The 14,855-nt window shown below is 44.2% G+C and overlaps 1 protein-coding gene across 5 annotated transcripts in view; it reads left to right on the top strand.

Moving 5' to 3' along the window:
* Positions 1–14,855, top strand: part of SDK1 (sidekick cell adhesion molecule 1) — a 430,635-nt gene that overhangs the window by 382,574 nt on the left and 33,206 nt on the right. The window lies entirely within an intron of this gene.

Here is a 14,855-nt window from a genome sequence, read left to right as displayed (position 1 = left end):
CTCAGAGAACTATAAAATAAAAGAACTAGCTTTCCAAATCTCCCTTGTTTTTTAGTTTTAATGTTAGTTTTGGAGCCACAGATCATTTGGCAGTACTCTCAAGAAAATGCAGACTCTTTTACCCCCCCCCATCCAGCCTCTCCTCAGAAGTTGTTGTTCTGTGGCACTATTCTTGCTGTTATTTATTATAGATCTAGAGTATGAATCCAGGTTGTATTTATGAGGTGTAACTTGCTAATCAATTTAAAATCCCTGCACTGGAAGGCTGGAGGCAGCAGAAATCAGGAGAAGACAGTTAACTAGGTGCTGCTTTGAATGCTTGGTGAAATAGGTTATTTTGCACAGCCCACATAACCCAGAGCTGACTCTGTTCTCAGTATCTCTTGTTGAGAAGTGCAGGATTAGAATAGCTGATGTCTTCCTGGCAGCCACGATGACTGTGCCGTATTTGTGGTGGCCCCAGCTGGAGAAAGACTGGCGCTGAAATATTTGTTAGTTATAGTATCAAAAGCTGTAGCAACTTCTTTTAGAGCTTAAAATAAGAATAGCGACACAAACACTCCTGCTGATCAGTCTACTAGCCTGAACAAATCTGGTTGCACTTTTGTTCTTCTGTCTCAAGGCTAAAATGCAGAATTTAGTTTTCAAGCTTAGCACTAATTCATTTTATTAGTGTTCATTATATACCCTGATGCTCCAAACTAGGAAAAGCACATTTTTTTAAACTCTGCTTCAGCTTTTCATGGGATAGCATTCACTCTCTTTTTATGAAAAAGTCATAAATTAATCAGAGCAGCATGGTTCTTGGGAAACAGTTGGCAATATTTACATTTTTTCTACTTTGCTGCTGCTCCAGCTTCTTCCTGTAACAACTGCAAAGAAAGCCCCAAGTGGACTCAGCTGTATCTGCCTTCAAAATGTGTTTTTGTTTCAGAATTAAATATCTCACTGCTGCAAATGGAGCCAGCAAAGACATTTATATACATGTACGCAGCAAATAAATTCAACTGGGAAAACAAGAAAATGTTGTTATATCATGTCTTTAAACCCCACAGCCCAAATCTTCCTTATTGTAATTCAGACAAGGAACAGGGGAATGGAAGGGGCAAACTCGGGAGGAAGCTCAGATATCTGAGAGGCCTTCTTTCACCAGCAGTCAGGACTGGCATTTCTCAAGTTGTAGCATGACTCAGAGGGTTTTTTAGAGATCATGGATTTAACTCTGCTTAGGGACAATTCAGGTTCATGCTGTAGAAAAGATGAACGTAGGATCTTCCTGCAGATTTTCACACCTGTTGTGTGAAGTTATTATGCTTTGTTATATAACTGCTGCTTCCACCTCCAGAACTGGCTGTGTATTAGACCATGAGTAAAGTGATCGGAGCTGGTATTGCAATTTAAGTTTTTAAATTAATTTATGACACCTTTGAGTTAAAGTGTGCTGTGGAAATACAAGTCTTTTTGATATTGTTTGCCTGATGTTCTTACCCATGGTAAAGGCAGTTAAGCAGCAAGCTGGGAAAAACAGGTCTGCTTAACTTTGGTAATGGGACAGCCATGTAAAAAGTAGAGAAAACCTTCTGAATAAGCAAAAATGTTGACGACTTGGCCATAGCACTGCTAGGGAGAAATACCACTAAACACAAGGTGACTGAAGGGGACCAGTCCCGGCTCTGAAGGCCCCAAATAATTTACTTTTGAGTACTGTTAAATGATGTTTCATTCTGCTGTAGGGGTTGTGGTAATTCTGGCAGATCTACAGAGATTCCTCTATTGTAAAAGAGAATATACAGCGTGTGCCCTTGGGGGAACGTGCCCTTTGCAAGCAAGATTCCAGCAGGTCCAGGTGGGCGTTGTGTCCTGCAGCATGGGGCACAGTAAAATAGGAATAGCCGATGTGCTGTTCAGAATGAGTACACTAAAACACCCAGCTTTTACATCTGGTGCAGCAAGATAAACTGTGCAGAAGGAGGAATATCTGTAAATCTTCCTTTCTCTCTTGTGCTCTCCCCTGTTAGATTTGAAGCTTTTCCTATCACTGTATCTGGATCCTTCAGCTGAAGCTTTTTTAAAAAGCCTGAGTAGGCAGTGGAACCCCCTGACAAACTTTAAAGAATATAGCATTAAAAACAACCTTCTGGCTGTTTTGCTGATCAAACAAAAAGACCCAGACCAGAATGTTTCTCTGAGAACTTGCAGCTTGGCCATATCCATCCTGTGTCCTCCTCGGGTAGTCTTGATGCTCTGCTCCCCTTTGGCTGAGGGGCAGGGAGAGATTTTGAGATCTCTGAGAGAACTACCCGCTGGCAGACAACATGCCAGGCATGAACAACTGGACTCTGCATCCTGATTTCCTGGGTGAATAAAGGGGCTAGGTGCAAGTGGTTGGTTTCTTTTTGCTGCAGGTGGAGCAAAGCTTTTTTTCATTGCAGTAGTGTTCTCCCATAAGATCAAAGGGTCTGGTGAAGGCTCTGCTTTGATTTCTGTCCGGGTGCTTGCAAACCCCATTCACCTGAGCAGCAATTATTGCCCATGCTGGGAGAGCGGGCTGGGACTCTTTGTGGAGCGCGCGAAACAGAGCCGTGCTCTGTGCCAGGGAGGCTGCTCTGTCATTTTGCTGCGAGCAGAGGTAAGCCGGTGTTGTCACCCCCCACCTGCTTCCTCGGCAGACTAGAAAATCCTTGTAACGTTGCCTGTTTCGATCTGGCTACAGCTCTGCCCTGCTCATTAGAGAACCATGTGCATCTCCTGACAAATGACAGAAAAATTGAAAGCCGCCACTTGCAGAAATTAGGAAGGGAGTCACAGCCCCTTCGGCAAGCCCTCTACTCGCCTTGTTAATTCATTTAACAGTTCAGCTGTCAGGGAATGCAGCTTTGATTGGAAAGGCAGTGAATGTTCAGTGAGAGTCGGGATACTGATATTCATCCTAGTCCTAACCAGCTGCTGCCAGAGGTGGTGTTCTGCTTGACTGAAATTAGGACTCCGTTAGAGCCGCTGCTATATCAAGAGCATTATTTTACCAGGTTGCTATCATTATCTGATTGTGCAGTGGGCTCTGGAGCTCAGGAGACTCTGCTACCTGCATTTTAATTAAACAGAAATCACAGGTTTGGGGCAGGCATGCTTCACCTAATTTCAGAAGGTGAATAAAATGGAAGGTGGTAATACAAATCCTGTGCTAACGAGCCTGCAGCCTCCAGTGCTTCTCCCGTATACTGCAAAGCTGTTCTGGATGAAAAATAATGGAATTCATAATTTCTTCCAGCTGCTGCTGGAGGGACAGTGTGTGTATGCAGAGAGGAGGTAACAGAACGGGGGAAGCACATCGAGAGACACTTGTCTTTCAACAGGTGATAAATCTATTTGCATGAAGAGGGGAGTGATGGGTGACATTATAACTGATGATGATGTTGGTGACCTTCAGAATTCACAAGAACTGATGAGGCTGAGTTTTTTTGGGTTGTTGTTGTTGTTGTTGTTCTTCTTCTTCTTCTTTTTAATAATAATCTATCACAGCTATTTCTGTAATGGGAAGGGAAGGAGCAAAAAGCTGGGTGACGGAGTCACTTCTTAGAAGTCCTGCACTGAAATGCTGCACTGGACGTAACATCACCTTTTGGAAAAGCAAGTTTCCTGTCCGCACCACTTTCATCAATGCAAAACTGTAGGTTAGACAGGAGCAGGAGTGGGACAAAGAGACAATTGCTTCTTTCCTTTGTTCTCCTCCCCCCTTCAAAAACTTGAAGTTATCCCTTCTTGCAAAGCTTACAGAAGCCAAAGCAAATATCCTTGTTCTCACTTTTTTCTGCAATTATTTTCATCTGCCCTCCTGCTCGCTGCACCACAGGTGTCCCTAGAGTTCCAAAACCCTTTTCTTTTGCCAGGAGCTGCCTGCTAACCTGCACCGGAAGGGTGGGTGGGAGGCTCTGCTCTGCCAGTTACATCGGGAGGAGCACTCAGAGCTGCCTGGGTATCTTCAGCATTTTGCAGGCTGAATCCACCTGGAAAGCTCCAAGACCAAAAATAGCAGTTTAGAGCTGGGAAAGAGAGAATAAAACATGGGGCTGAACATCTGCATGAGGAAGGAGAAGTCATGCTAAGGAAAAAGGAGCAGGTAGCAGCCTTATAGGAAAGCAAAGACTGGAGTCTAGACACCTGACTCCCCTTTATGAGCTGCTTCTAGCAAAACGCTCTTGTCCCTTCTCACCTGGTTATTTGTGCTCAGGTCATGCTCTTTGGTGTCTCCTGCTAATGCTGGAGAAGGTTGTCAGTATAAGGCTGCTTTGCCCTTCACTATTTTCGTCTCTTTATACAGGCCTCATTCTTTTCATATGTTCATCCAAAATATCCTACACGGTGTCATCTCCCCTTTCTAGCTTGCCTTCTGGAGAAGGGAGTCCCTTGTCACCACCTCGGGTGCCCCTTTCTTCTATAGCATAGCAGCTTTATCTCCTTCTCTGCCCAGAAAATAGCTGAGAAGATGCCACGGAGAGAAGTCCCCTGTGCCTCCTTGTTAACAGCGTGCAAGAGGAATGACAACATTTCAACACATGAGAGCTGGCAGCTTCAGTCAGTCTACTGCGGCCCCCGTGGCTGTTTTCTCCTATCTGCTTGGGACACATGCGTGGTGTCTCTCAGAGACTGACTGTGCGTATGCAGATAGGGAGCACGTTGCTGCTGGCACCGCTAGGAGAACTGGTTGGGCATTTCCATCCCAGACTCCACTGGCGGAGGGAAGAAGAGGATTAACTTGACCATTGCGCATTGCAGTAGTCTGAAACCTGTCAGCCTACTGGCAGTATCTTCCCTTGATAAACAAGAGAGGATGGAGGGGAGCTGTTGGAAAGTAATATAATAAAGATATTAAATTATTGGTTTCATTTGCTCAAACAATAAACAAAGGGGTTGACCTTCCTTGATACTCTAAAAGCACCAAGCCTTTGAAATCTGAAGAGGTATTTACATAGTAATAGTTGACTTCTGAACATTAGCAGGAAAAGACTGCTTTTGGGGGGATCACAGGGTATGTTTGAAACACTGATTTTCCTTCTTCCCTCGCCTTTAAGTCTAAAGAGTCTGCAGAGTTGTTCCAGCATCGTGTTCAGTTGAGAGTTATTTTTACCCAGCACTTGACTGTCCTCCAGGAGTGACACTGGCTTTCTGTCCTGCCCCCAGTGCCTTTCTACCGAAGTGAGGAGAGGTCCTCAGCTGAGCTCAGAGTTAAAAGATCCAAGCCACGTTCTCAAACACTGTGCCAAAAGAGCAGAGTCAGATGAGAGCAGAGTAAGGAAGGAAAGCTGTAGGAAAATGGAGGGTAAAAAAAGAGGAGTGAAGAGACATTTCCTGTTTGGACTGGGAAAGAAACCTCTTTTCAGTTTCTCTTGCATTACTGGAAACCGTTACGATTGTAACCCCTGTACCCCAAGAGCCTTCCATTTCTGAAAGTAGCATCAGCCACCGGGTAGATCGTATCAGTATTTCTTGGTGGGTTTTAAGCTCATCCAGACTCGCTGTATACATGGTTTTCACTTGGGGCTTGTCTACAGCAAGCCCAAATTGGATGTGTTGTTCCCATCAATGCAGCTCCACTGGTGGTAATAGCAGTATAGATAGCACTCAGTTGCATTATCTAATCCAGCAGGGCTGTGACAGGACAGTAAAAAATAACAACAAAAGTGTGCCTACATTAGAGCATTAGTCACTGCTTGTTACTGGTGGAGCTGCGCTGCTGGGGATTTATGGATATGAATTCTCTGTATAAACCTTAGCTCCCTTTCCTGCTCAGACTGGCTACTTTTTAAGGGTAGCTTTAGGATCTTAATCTGTTTTTTAGATGAGCACAGAGGTTTCATAATTAAAGCTCCAAATTTGGTAGCTTAGCTCAGTAACGGTAATCTGGTAACGGTAAGGCGGAATGTAACTGTGCCAGTGTGAGTCTGTGGAAGAAGTGTCCTTAATGTCAACATGTCAAAAAGACATCCCTGCAGCTCTCTGGAGACTGAAATCTAATGTCAAGCTAGAAGGAGGCAAAGTCTAAGTGCGAGTTGTATTGCTGTCAAAGCAAGTTATTCTACCATATAGAAAAAGGAATTTTAAGAATGCACTGGAACATAGTGTCCAGATTGAGACATAGATTTGATAGGCTTATTTGACATCTTTAATTCTCCATTGGCAGTCCAGAAGCTCCCTAAAATGATTTGCAATGTTTTCATGCTGCAAGTAAAAGCTGAATATGTGCCTCATTAACGGCTCATTAAATTGTTAATATTGGTCATAAGCAGCCTTTGGTGCAGCACAATGCTTTATACAGTGCAACAGCTCCTGTTTAGCTCTGGTTTAATTGCCTCTTTTTATTACGTCTCAGTGTAGGAAAGATGTTTCTGTCCATGCAAAAATATAATCAGTTTCTGATCAACTGAGCTTACTTTTCTCTTCGGCTGTTACTGTTAGCACAGGTGGCATTGAACTGCGATTGCCATGCAGTGCTTGCCCAGATGATGAACTTCCTTCTTACAAACCCAACAATTTGATGTTGGTTTTCAGCACTGACTCGAGCCCAAGACAGAGATGCTGTCCACGCTTGAATTTATCAGCAGAGCTCCTGTCTTTGCTGTGTAGCTGGTGCAAACGGTAGTGGGAGTGCTAGGACAAATTGGCTATTAGCAGCTCTGCTGCTGTGTTATACGGCCTGTGAAGAACTTAGTGCAGGGACATCCGTGCACAGGACATAGAAGGCGGAGGGCTGAGCGTTGCAATCGTGTGTGCAAAGCCTTAGTGAACTTACAGCGAAGCAACTCCATTATAAGCAAAGGAATTAACCTTCCTTTAAAATACATGAGAAATTGCTGTTAAAGCAAAATGGACCATAAATTACACTGTTAAAGAAGTGAGAAAACCCCTGGCTGATAACTTATATTCCAGCAGACACAGGATGGAATTTGAGTATTTTTGACTAAAGGGTTATATTTGCAGCCAAATATCTGTTTCTTCTAATTGTACTGTCCTTGTACACACTGCTTGAATTCATTCATCCTGGTGTACAAGAGCAAAATGTTGTGAGGTTTTTCATCTGGGTCTCAGCTCCCGTGGCTTTGCCTCCTCTTTATGGCTTTGCTGTGAACCCAGCTGTAGAGAAGCACAGTAGGTTTTCTTTTCTGACATCTGTTTGCTGTATCCATCATCAGCCAGGGAACTCAAGGCCTTTCAGGTTGCCCCTTGCAGACTGAAAGCAAAAAGGTTGCCATTTTTTATGAAATGGTGAATTAACAATGTTCTAAAATACTATGACCACAGCACTCCAGGCACTAGGGTGAAATTGGGGTATGGGACCACAGTGATGAACTGAACTCAGGAAGTCTGTAATTAAAAAATAAACAAAGATTTCTCGTTCAAAATCCAGAAGATGTAAATTTTCTCTCTCTCTCTCTCCCCGGGATCACAAGATCACAGTCCTCTGTAGACACCCTGAGGTTCCCTGACCGTGGCAATTTGTAAATCCTAAGTTAATCCCTCGTGGGGGTGGACTACCCAACTTGTTTCAAAAGCCACAGAGAAAGGTTATCTCAGTGGCAGATCTCACCTGCTCAGTTTGACTTTTTTTATATGGGTTTTAACTTCTGGGATATGGCAAATACAGAGGAGATTCACCCTAATTATCTGATACATGTCTCTTGACTTTAGTGGCATATAAGGAACTGTCGGTGCTCATACAGGCTTTAGTAGCTGCTGCTGTTACCGTTAGTGAACATTGAGTGGGTGCTTTTGACTGCTGACATTGTGATATTATGATATTAGAGTGGGGGACTAGCAAGTTATAATGAGAGGAGCAAGACTATAAATGGAGGAGGAGTCGTCGTGGGAACCCGGCGCCCAGGGAGAGAGTCTGAAGCATGTAGCTTTGACTCAATCTAGTGGATAGACTATTTTCAGAGAATTGAAAATGGCACTTTCCCCCATGGTGCTGCTCCCACTCCTCCTGGTGTAAGTGAGAGAGGAGTCAGGCCGATGTAGCAGGTGCTCAGCAGTTCTTTGCCATCTCTTGCATACTTGAGCAACCCTCAGTACCTCCTGGGGGGCAAATCCTGCACTCATCAGAGCTAATGCTGCTCTCAGTTACACAACTTTCACCCTGGTTTAGCTCCACTAGCTTTAGTGGAGCCAACCCTGATTTACATTGATGTAAGCGAGGGGGGTTTTGAGCTCGTAGGTTTAAGCCTGTTTGTTTGTGCGTACCTAATGCTTGTCAGACTCTTGCTGTTCCCACTCATGGGTCCAGCTCTGCTGACGGATCGGCTGCCTGCCTAGGTGGGAGCGCATCCTCATCAACACATAAAAAATAGAGAAAAAAGCTCTTTTTATTGTTTTCCCCCTTCCTGTTTTAACTACCCGTGCGCCCTTTCCATAGGCAGTCTGACAGTTCTGTAAGGGCTTCTCCTTTGGGCAGGACATTCCCAGTCACTTGATGGATGGTCTCCGTATCCAAAGTAATAGTCTATTTAAGGCTTTTATTAGGTAAGTAGAACTGTGGGCTTTGGCAGCAGCAAAGTGTCTGGGTTCTGTCTGCAGGCTGTAACCGTTTTGCAGTACTACTCTGTGAGGTAGCCAGGCCTTGCTTGTAGACATTGTAATGCAAACCTGGTACCTTTTCTGCATCATTCGGATCGTATCTGCGCTGTGGAAATCCTGGATTGCACATGGCTCTTTGGGATATCTGAAAACTGTATTCAAAGATTAGTAATCACAGCAACAGGATTTTCACCATTGCTGGAAGAGAAGGTGAGCGAGTGGGTGTGAATTGTTTCTGCTTGACTCGTTTGCCATTTTATAAAGCTTCTTCATGAATAAGTCATATCTGTGGAGGTTTCTTCAGAACATGATTGCCTCTTTGGTTTGAAAAAATGGTTTTGGCAAATAACTTCCTAGAGTCTGGGTCCATGGAAAGGATACTCCATTTCTAATCCTTGTTTCATTTCAGCCTTTTTCTGATAAGTGTGGTGAGTATGATCTGTCTGTCCCTCTTTAACCCCTTCTCCCCTCCTTGTACCTCTCCGAAATGCTGAAGATAACCCTAAAGAGAGTTGGGAAGCTTCCCCACACTAAAGAGAGAAGCTGGGGGTGTTCCATATGGCTGTCATTTGCAGCTACTTTTATTTATGCTTTCTTATGTCTGTAATACCCTTAGAAACTGGATGTAACAAAAGTACTTTCCACACTCACCATGTTCAGGGAGGGAACTGCGTTAGTCGGTCTGGACAATATGACGCAAAGCAAAGTAATAGCAGGCGTGCTTGGTTCCCAAAAGCCCCATCCTGATACTCCATTCTCTGTCTGCTGACCGGCCTCTTTTTTCTGCCAGAGTGGTTCTGGCTATCTTTCTGTTTTTCCTTAGATTACATTGTGCTCCCCCTTTCTCAGTGTTTGTGAGGGTAACGGAGATGTTATTCAAGAAGTTCTTGTATCATCGTCCATTGGTCTCTTGCAGACTAGGGAGTGTTCCATTTTCTCTTACCCTGATCCATGCTATGATGTAAATCAACACACAGATTTCTCCCCTGAAGAAAGGTAATTGCCCACTAAAACCTGGCTTTTTGCAGCTGTTCTAGCTCCCCTAGTAGGAGGTGGGGCTTCTCAAAGATGGAGGAGAACAGATTGCTCCTTTTCTGAGACTTGCTTCGGGTTTCAGCATGACCATGAACCCGTCTAAGTTAACAACTGGCAGAGCACTAGTCTTTGGTGCCAAACTGTGATGCCTGAGTAAGGTGGTTAAAGCACTAGTCAGGTCAAATGTTAGCAACTGGAATTGTGTTGGAAGGGTTAAGGATGTCAGTATGTATCCTCTGTGGCTGGATCTGTCTGTCTTATTGCATCTAAAATAGATCTCAGTGATACTGGAAGGCACCAAAAAAAAAAAAAAGGGAAAAAAAGTACTTTCATCACAAAATGTAGCCTAGCTTAAAACAGCCAGAAGTTGGTGGGAAATATCTTTTACATTCCAAATACAACTTGTACTGCTTTGTCACAGCGGAAGGCTGCTTCACAGTAGTTATTTCTGAAGCACAATTAACTTATTGTTATTGAATTAATCAGCATAGTTCACACGGCTTCCTGATGGCATCCAGAGGTGTTGCTGCACGGAGACCGAGTTAGTTCCTCCCACCTCCTTTTCACAGACACCCAAAGGACGTGGCCAATAAACACTGAACAGTTTTCTCTCGTGCAGCTTTTCCTCCATGGAAGGAGTGATTGTAAACATCTGCAGAGATACCTCTTTGTTCGCTCTTGAAAGATACCATCCTTGCACTTCTCTGAGACAATATTGCAAGAAAACTTTTTGTTGTGCCCACCCTGCTAATCAGTGTAGTCGTGCTGTTTCATCTTGTGACCTCTCCATTTTTGTTGTGGTTGGTTTTTATAATCCACTTAACTATTGCTTATCTATGCCATAACTTGAGGGCAGCTGCTGCAAAGCGAAAGGGAACAGTCAGTTCTCCATGTCCACTGTAGGAACAGAGCTTAAATGCGAAAAAGAAAATGCATTAAGAAAAAACGTAACCTAAGATTAAATGCTAAGATTGAAGATGGGGTTACGCTGGCAGAGTTTGCGTGGGGGCAGCGGGGGGTGTCTGGAAAGAGGTCCATGATCAAGATTACACAAAGATCTGCCCAGCAGAGCTTTCCCCGGGATGACGCAGGAGGATGGATTGTTTGACCCTTCCCAAGTTCTTTTCCAGCTCTGTTTTTCCATGATTGGTAAAACCGGGTGTAAACTTTTGAGGTGCTGCATGTGCATGCTTTAATTGTTAGCACCAGCTAAATTGGACATTGCTGTGTCTTCTCTCTTGTCGTTAGTGGCTAGGTAGATAAGATTACTGCAAATACGCTGGAACATGCTGCAACTACCTCTCCATTATAATGTGTAGCCATACGGATTAGAAGCTTTTCAGGCCTGGAGCTGTCTCTTTGTTCTGTGTTTATGCAGTACATTGTGCAATGAGATTCTGGCCTCTAGGTGCTAACACCAAAATGCAAATATATCGATTGCTAGGGAATAAAAGCAGGCATGTTCACAAAACCGTGCTTTGATGAACTGAAAGGAAAGTGCTTGCCAGATAGAAAAGGATCAGATGTCTTTACGAAACAGAAATCTACCTGGATTGTTTGAAACTGTGGGATCAAGCTGATGCATAGAAAAACTTCAGTCTCATCCACTGCAGCTTTCTGCTCATTTTTGTCTGCATGTTTGTTTAAATGGCTTGAGTATCAGGCGTCTTACCCCCACTTGTCTCTAAATTTCTTGACATAGTACTAGGAAAATCAGTAGAGGAGAACTCCTGGGCTACCAGAATTTGAGCAGACATAGCAGCAGCAAAGAATATTTCATAAAAACAGTTATTAAGTTTAGACGATGAATCACAAGGATTTGTAGCCTACCTGTGCTACAGAGCATCGTAGCAACTGTCACTAAGAAAAGGAATGGAAGCGCAGCAGTACCTGCGCATTGATGGCAAGTTGTCAGCGCCACACAGCCCACAGAGCAAATGTGCCAGGCAAGCGGCAGGAAAAACTAAGGTGAACCTTCTGCAGTTTGAGGAGCTCTGGTGCAGGCTGGCCCCTCGGGATTTTAAGCACCTCTTCTAGAGGTTGTAGGCATTTGCGAGCTCAGATTGGCTGCAGCATGAGCAGACACTGTTCAACGTGACTGAAAAATCAGGGTAGCGAGATGTTTAAATGTGGATTTAGGTGTGTAACTTTATTCATGAGCACATGTTGACTCTCCCTCTTGTTGTGTTTCCAGATAGATTTGTTGTCTTTGCACAGTCCTGCCAACATCATCCCAGCCCAGTGTTATTATTTTCTACTAATTACTGTGCAGTCTGCTCAGGCTTTTCTCCGTAATTTTTGGCAGAGAGAGAATTTCAGAGACAGCCTTAAAGGTGAATTGAAATCTGGTAAGAAAATAAATGTTTGCAAATATCTGCCTGAGATGCCAATGCAGGATACATGGACAGACTCAGACATGATGAATGCATACCTTTTTTCAGGGAAAGTGAGATGCTTTCTACCTGCTAAGAGTTGAGAGTGAACCCCTGGGGTCCGTGTCACTCCTGCTGTAGTTGATAATGTCACTAACACCTACAGCAGTGTGGGGTATGCAGCTTTAACCCTGCTTTTATGTATTAGTGATATCAACGGTCATGAAAAAACTCAGAGCTCAGAAAGCTCAGAACTGCATTTCTAGAAGGCAAAAGGCTTTTGAATTCACCTTTCAAAGGTATTTGCTTTTATTGGTACAGGCTCCCCATGCATTCGGCGAATGGTATGGGGTTTCAAACAGGTAGAGTCTGTAGGGATGTATTTACGTCTTTTGCAGTATTTCATTTCACCCTTAACGTGCTGTCTGCACAGAGCAGCATCAAGCATAAGCAGCACTCTTCTGCTGTCCCTTGTTACCAACATGAAATCTGTGCTTACCAGGGGAGGGACGCCCCAGCCTTTGAAAGCTGAGCAGAGGGACAGACTCACAGGGCACAAAACCAAACACTATTTGCATGTCGTCTAAGCTCTGGGGTAGAAAAGAGAAATGGCTTTTTCCACACTATCTTTTTGTTGTTTTCTCCTGTCAAATTTGCCAACACCCTGCCAGCAAAAGTGCAGCTCCAGCAGTGAGGGTGTCAGTGGAGAATGATGGTCGGCAGTTTTTAACCTTTGTGTGCCTTAGACGTGCTCCAGAAGGGGTTGCGGAAAGGGTGGTGAGTGCGGCGACGGGCTGTATCACCAGCTCTTCCTGACGGTCGCATCTCTGAAGCATTTTTCTAGCCTGGCAAGTGGAGTTCAAGTCAAAACGGTGTTGTAGACGGCACTTCAGACCTGCATATTGAGAGTACTCTGAAGCTGTCAGCTCAGGACAGAGAACAGTGTCACTAGTTAGGAAGAAAACACATTGCTAAAGCGATCCATTTTTTCCGTGATTGTGCATATTCCTGTTTCCCCGAGCATGTCATCATCTGCAAATCGCCGAGCCGTGTTTTCAGGTTTGTATTGTGTGAACGGTTTGGCCTCGCACCCTGATGTGTGCTGTAAAAGTCTCGAAATCTTGAGATTTTCGGCCCTTCAGAGAACAGCGCTGCATTGCCGTGAATGCAGCTCGCTGCCGCCTTCGTTCCCCCGTGAGACGCGGAGGAGACGGGGCAGCGACGAGACACGCGCGTGCCCCGCGAATGAGCCTCGCTGTGCTCTGCTTGCTGCTCACTGTCACCTCGTGCATTCGCTGCACCCAATTCCATCCAAAAGGAAACAAAAAATATAATAAACAAACAGTTTTAACCGAGCACTAGGATAATGGCTATTTTCAATTTTGCCTTTCACGTTTTAATTGTAGAACAATAATTTTGCAATAGAGTTGCCGATGGCAAACATGCAAAAGACATTAACTTTATTTATGTTTTGGATTATTAATGTAGCTGTTAAAATTCCTCCAGTTAGTTTTGATTGAATTGTTTTTTTTGTGCAGTTCTGTCGTTTAATGGAGCGGTAAATAAGAATTTCTGATAATGAGCCCAAGCATCTGTCACAACAACCTGGCGCTGGTTATTAACATTTCCATTAACGGCAGGGTGGGCAGTGATAATATGGAAACCACACAGTTAGAACAAAATAAATAGTTGGTGTCAGGCTGAGTGGGTGTTAATTACTATTTTATTTCATAACGCTGGGCGGAGGGAATATTGGTGGAAAAGTGTGACTTATGAAGGTCATTCTTGCTAAAGAAAGAACTCTCCAGAGGGACAGATAACCAGGGCTATCATACTTGAGTAGTGGATGTTTTATCACTTCTATTCATGGCCCATAAGTGGGCACAGAGAAAAGAGGTAGCTTTCTCAGGGATTTTGGGCAAAGGCTGCAGCACCATGAACTAGGAGAAAGGAGAAGAGTGTGCCCTTTGCCTTGCCTTTCCTTTGCTACTTCTGGAGTCTGAGCAGGTCGTGCTTCAGCAGCTTTTCTGCAGACAGCACATGCGCGGTTTTGTTAAGATCTGCCGGAGGCGTCCTTGCTAGCCACTGGGGAGGAAAATGCACCTGCACCAAGTTGGATGATGACAAAAAGGAAAGATGGCGTGACCCAGGTGCACTCAAAGGAAGGGAAAGATGAGTTTTCTAGTACAGTGCAGTGTGAAGAAGAAGAAATGCCATCGTGAGCTGAGAAGGTCCAGTATGTATGTGTGAAGGTGTAATGAAATCAGAGCTAACAAGTGCCAAACTAAAAGCCTTCTTGTTTTACATGGAATATTAGTTGAACTGATTTGTATCTGACCTGTTCTGGAGGTAATTTCAAATGGTATTTTGGCCCTAATTGCTGGAGTGATGCAAACAGGCCATTGCAAAGCCTTGTAACCAAGTAGAAAGGCCAGGCTGATGGTGGCAAGAGGCAACTGGCATTGCTTCTGGTCACCCAGGTGCTTTCAAGAGTGGTCATTCAGGAACATATCACTGCCAAAGGCAAGCCTGAAACATTACCATAGAATAAAGAATTTTCTCAATCTCTCTCCCTCCCTCCCTCCCTCCCTCTCTCTCTCTCTCTCTCTTCCCTCCGCCCCCAAAGCTGCTGGGCTTATTCATTGTCTAACCCAGTCAGTGTGAGACAGAAAATGTGACCAGCTCCAGAGGCTTGGCTGATCCTCCATCCACGTGTGCTGCAGATTTATACCTGAGACTTCCCTGTGATATAGATGGCTTCAGGGCTAACTCTATTGGCTGACTTGTGGCGTAAACAGAGTCTGTCCTGGGTCATTCCACAAACAGAAAATGGCAACCTGGATATGAACTAGTTCTGCTTGTCGGTATTAATTCTTCTGT

This window comes from Struthio camelus, chromosome 15, assembly GCF_040807025.1.
Source record: "Struthio camelus isolate bStrCam1 chromosome 15, bStrCam1.hap1, whole genome shotgun sequence".
Lineage (NCBI taxonomy): Eukaryota > Metazoa > Chordata > Aves > Struthioniformes > Struthionidae > Struthio > Struthio camelus.
This window is presented reverse-complemented; position numbering and strand designations above follow the sequence as displayed.